This window comes from Orycteropus afer, unplaced genomic scaffold, assembly GCF_000298275.1.
Source record: "Orycteropus afer afer isolate SDZICR_OR568_19922 unplaced genomic scaffold, OryAfe1.0 scaffold00025, whole genome shotgun sequence".
NCBI classification, from domain to species: domain Eukaryota; kingdom Metazoa; phylum Chordata; class Mammalia; order Tubulidentata; family Orycteropodidae; genus Orycteropus; species Orycteropus afer.
This window is the reverse complement of record NW_006921612.1, coordinates 18308748-18314738: the sequence shown is the minus strand read 5'-3', so window position 1 is coordinate 18314738 and position 5991 is coordinate 18308748.

Below are 5991 nucleotides of genomic sequence, written 5' to 3'. Positions count from 1 at the left end.
ACCAAAATCTTTGGGACACAGTAAAAGCAGTGATCAGAGGCCAATTTATAGTAATAAGCACACACATCGAAAAAGAAAGAGCTGAAATAAGCACCTTAACAGAACATCTCCAACAATTAGAGAAAGCACAGCAAAAAAAGCCTACAGTAACCAGAAGAAAAGAAATAATAAAGGTATGAGCAGCAATCATGAAACATAAAATTGAAAGACAATAGAAAAAATCAAGAAGAGTAGGAGTTGACATTTTGAAAACATAAATAAAATTGGCAAACTACTGATAAATTTAACAAAGAAAAAGAAGGAGAGAATACAACTAACATGAATAAGAAATGAATTGGGTGACATTACAACAGAGGGAACTGAAATTAAAAAAAAAAAAGATAATATCAGTATACTATGAAGAACTGCACTCCAATAAATTTTAAAATCTAGAAGAAATGGATAGATTTCTAGAAATATACTACGAACTTAAACTGACACAGACTGAGGTGGAAAAATTGAATAGACCCATAACAGAAGAATAAATTGAACATGTAATTAAAAAAAAAAAAATTACCAACAACAACAAAAAGACCTGGCCCACACAGTTTCACCAGAGAATTCTACCAAACATTCAGAGAAGAACAGACACCAATCTTACTCAAACTACGTGAGAATGTACAAAAGGATGGAATCCTCTCAAATTCATTTTATGAAGCAAGCATAACCTTGATACCAAAACCAGGCAAAGACATCACGCAAAAGAAAAACTGCAGACCAATATCCTTCATGAATATAGATGCAGAAATCTTCAACAAAATCCTAGTCAATATACTCCAACAATGTATATAAAAAAATAACAATATGTTACAACCCAGTAGGGTTCATAAGAGTTATGCAAGGATAGTGCAACATTGGAAAAACAATCAATGTCATCCACCACATAAATAAAACAAAGGAAATGAACCACATGATCATATCAATCAATGCAGAAAAGGCATTTGATAAAATTCAACATCCATTCCTGATCAAAACTCTCAGCAAAATAGAAATAGAAGGAACATTCCTCAACATAATAAAGGGCACATATGAAAAACCAACAGCTAACATTATTCTCATAGGAGAGAGACTGAAACCATTCCCCTTGCCAACAGAAACCAGGCATGGATGCCTTCCATCATCACTTCTATTCAATATTGCATTGGAAGTCCTAGATTGTGCAATACATCAAGAAAGAGAAATCAAAAATATCCAAGTTGGTAAGGAAGAAGTCAAACTATCCCTATTTGCTGATGATATTATCCTATACCTAGAAAACCCAAGGACTCAGGAAAAAAAAAACTACTGGAAGTAATTGAGAGATTTAACATAGTGGCAAGAAACAAGATCAACATAAAAAAATCAGTTGGATTCCCCTATATCAGCAAAGAGATTGCTGGAAAAGAAATAAGGAAATCAATAGCATTTAAAATAGCAACCAAAAGATAAGATACTTGGGAATAAATCTTGCCAGGTTTACAAAAGACCTGTACAAAGGAAATTACAAAACATTACTGCAAGAAACCATAAGAGAGCTACATAACTGGAAGAACATACCATCCTCTCAGATAGGAAGATTGAACATTGTGAAATGCCAATACTACCCAAAGCAATCTATACATTCAATGCAATCACTATAAAGATCCCATCAACATTCTTTGAGGATATGGAAAAGTCAATCACTAATTTTATATGGAAAAAAAAGGGACCTAGGATAAGCAAAGCACTACGGAAGAAGAACAAAGTAGGAGATCTCATACTCCCGAATCTCAAAACCTACTATACAGCCACAGTAGTCAAAATTGTCTGATATTGGTACAATGACAGGCACATAGACCATTGGAATAGAACTAAGAACCCAGAAATAGATCCATCGACCTATGGTCAGCTGATCTTTGACAAAGGGCCCAAATTCATTAAATGTGGAAGAGAGTGTCTGTTTAAAAAATGGTGCTCGCAAAACTGGATATCCATTTGCAGAAAAAATGAAACAAGATCCATACCGCACATCATATACAAAAACTAACTCCAGATGGATCAAAGACTTAGATGTGAAACCTAAAACTATAAAGTTCCTCAAGGAAAAACTAGGAGCAAATTCAGGGTCCCTTATATATGACACAAATAGACTCTCAAGTATAACCCAAAATGCACAAACAGCAGCAAATAAACTAAAGGAATGAGACCTTATAAAAACTAAATTTTTATGTGCTTTCAAAGACTTTTCCAAAAGAGTAAAAAGATAACCTACAGAAGGAAAAAGTATTTGACAACATAGCTGATAAGAGGCTTCTCTCTAAAATTTATAGAAAACTCCAGCTCCTCAACAACAAAAAGACAAATAATCCAATTAAAAATGGTCAGAAGAGATGAGTCAACACTTCACCAAAGAGGATATTCAGGTTGCCCACAAATACATGAAGAAATGTTCACAATCAGTAGCCATTAAACCAAACCAAACCCACTGCCATGAAGTCGGATCTGACTCATAGTGACCCCTCCTTAGGTTTCCAAGGCAGTATTACTATGGAAGTATATTGCCCAACCTTCCTTCCAAAGAGTGGCTGGTAGGTTTGAACCAAGCCTTCTGGTTAGCAGTCACATACCTTAGCTATTATATAGATGCAAATCAAAACAACAATGAGGTACCATTAACAGAACAGAAAATAAGAAATGTTGGCGAGGATGTGGAGAGAATGGGACTCTCATAAACTGCTGGTGGGACTGTAAAGTGATACAACCATTGTGGAAAGCAATATAATGATTCCTTAAATAGGTGGAATTAGAAATACCATTTGATCCAGCAATCTTATTACTAGGTATATATCCTAAAGAAGTGAGATCCAGGACAAGAACAGATATATGCACATCATGTTCACCACAGCACTATTCACAATAACAAAAAGATGGAAACAACCTAGGTGCCCATGCAAAGAAGAATGATTAAACAAATTGGTACATACACACAATGGAATAATATGCAACACTAGAGAATAACATAGAATCTGCAAAACACTGCATAATGTGGATAAACTTGGAGGACATTGTGCTGAATGAAATAAGCCAATCTCAGAGGAATAAGTATTATATTAGTCCACTATTATAAAAAGTCAAAGAAAGGTTTATATATGGAACAAACCTTTCTTTTTTGGTTAACAGGGGTGAGAGGGAAAGGGAAGGATAGATGGGTATTGATTTGGGTGAAGGGAAGGGAAATGTACCAAATGTGAGTGATCAACACAATGACATTGAGGAAGAGGAAGATATAGAGAGGTTCAGACAACAAAGATGAACCCTTTCACACATACAGTACTATGTTGTCAGTGATGGCAAACATTGATCTATGGATGGATAAATGGATGAACAGGCTGAATGATCAGGTATGTCTAGGCAGGGGGTAGTGTGCACATGATCATGTTTTGGATTGGCAGATGATGTTTCTTCATGCATGTTTTTATGTACTGTAAGAATGTCGAGGTATATAGTAGAGCTGATAAGGGACAAGTTTGTGGTGACTTTTTGGCTACAGCTAGCTTCCCAGAGGGAGTGAATAGTTGGACTTGTGGTTTGGGACCATGGTCTCAGGGTACATCAAGCTCAATTGGCATAACATACTGCATTGTTCCACGTTCTGCTTTGTTGAGTAGAGACTGGGATCTTATAAGCTTGCAAGCGGTAATCTAGATGCAATGATGGATCTCTCTTCATCCAGAGCAAAGAAGAATGAAGAAAACCAAACATTCATGGAAACAATTAGTCAAGTGACTGGTAGACCATGTGATACTCAGCCTATATGATCATAAGATCAGAAGAACTAGAGGGTGGCTGGCTACTACCACTGTCAACCATTTAGACAGGGATCTGTGTGTGAGATCCTGGATAGAATGGAAGAATAATGTGGAACAAAACTCAAAATCATCAGAGTAGGGGAGACAAGTTTTGCTGGTCTGATAGAGCCTGGTGAAACCCTGAAACTATGGCCCCTAGTAACCCTTCAGGTCTGGAACTGAACTCACTCCTGTGTCTTCTAGCCAAATAATAGACAGGTGTATGGTCTGAACAATTACATCAGGTATATACACTCCTTGGAGAGATCAATCACAGGAGAACAGAATGGCAGTGAATGCACAGGGAGACAGGTGGGGGGCAAGAGTGCATGTGAGGGAAGGATACAGGGAAGAGGTAACTATGGAGAGGAGTGGAAGAGAGCTTTGAACATTGTGGAGAATTGCAGTCAATGCTATGAGACAAAAATGTGTATGAATTGCTATACAGAAAAGTAGTTTGCTCTGCACACTTTCACCCAAATCACAATAAAATTGAAAAAAATAAAATAATAAAAAAGTTTAAGCCCTTCCCCAGTCGTGTAACATTGTCTCCAATTCTAAGCTCCTTCCAAATCCAGCCTTCCTACTAGATTTCTTAATAGTTTCCAATAAATTGAGGTGATTTTAGTCTTTGTCTTATTATTCAAGTCATTGAACTTCCAGACTTTGTCAAATATTCTAGATTTTGAAGGTACTTCCAAGTTTAAAACTGACAATAGGCGTTCTATATCCAAAATTAAATAATTTTTATGTATTGATTAAACTGGATTCTCATTAGAAGTTCATAATATTATAGAGGAGGAAATGTGTAGTATCTTAGACATATTCCAAATTGTTTAACTGGAGGGGAAAGGGGATTAAAGGAAAGACATGTGAGTATCATGCCACAGGCTTAACATGTAGGAAGATTAAAAACATATTAAAAAACTACAAGAAATGTTTGGTGGAACATCCTACTTCTTATAGGTTACATTTCATCTCTAAAATAAATATAGAGACTTCTGTTACCTATAATCTTGGTGTGAATCAATAGTATTAGATTGCTTCAGTAAACATGAATGGAATAAAGTATTTTTATTCCACTCACATGTGGAATAATTTGCATGTGACACCTCATTCCAAAGTGTTGACACCTGGAAAGTGGAATATTGAGAGTGTGAAGTAGTTTCTGTCTATAAGATGATTTGAATATACTGACTTGTACCACATTTATGCTGCCACAATTTTAAATTATTAGAGAAAGAGACATTAAAAAAAAAAAAAAAAACTTGTGATTTGAACTTAAATATTAAATGAGTCATGGTAATGTCTATAATGTGGAATAGAAATGATCATTATATATTGCCAAAAGAGAAGATCTGCAAAACACTTTGATAAGTTATTGAAATTTTGTTTCTTTCTAGAAGGTTAGAGCATTTTTTAGAAGAACTGTTATCAGAGAATGCCATCAGGGCAGTGTTGAATATTAAATTGTCATTGGGAATTTTAAAACACCAGGGCTCTGCCCCATCCTAGATCAATTAATTTTGCATTTCTTGGAATGGAAGGCTAATGAAGGTAAGCCCCCAGGGCCAGGTTAGCTTGGACACTGTGTTCACCAGGAGCAGCTTGGAACAATGAAATTCATACCTCTCTTGACAATTCAATGAAATAAAATGGCCAGAGACTAACAACAGAAAAGTACTAAAAGATAGATCTATGGAGCAATTGCCCTTTCAAAGGCAGGAAATAGGTAATAGATTGACAGCTAGAAAGAGTGGAAAGATATCAGAAAAATTACTGATCAGAAAGGGAAGGTGTGGAGAAATAATTTAGATTAATAAAAATTAGAAATAATCATAAGAACTGAGAACATTTTCTTCTCAGAGGATTCTCCTTAATTAAAAGGATCCCTAGATGCTTGGAGGAGTTCTGGTGGTGTATACTTAAGGCATTTGACTGCTAACCAGAAGGTTGGTGGGTTTGAACCACCAGCCACTCCTTGGAAGGAAAGTTGGCTGTAGCAGTGAGTTTGACTTTCTTGTTTTAATTGCTTAGAGGTTAAGTATTCGACTGTAACTAGAAAATTGATGGTATGAATTCATCAGTACTCTGTCGAAAAAAATGCAGAAATCTGCTTCCATAAAGTTCTGCAGCCTTGGAGTCT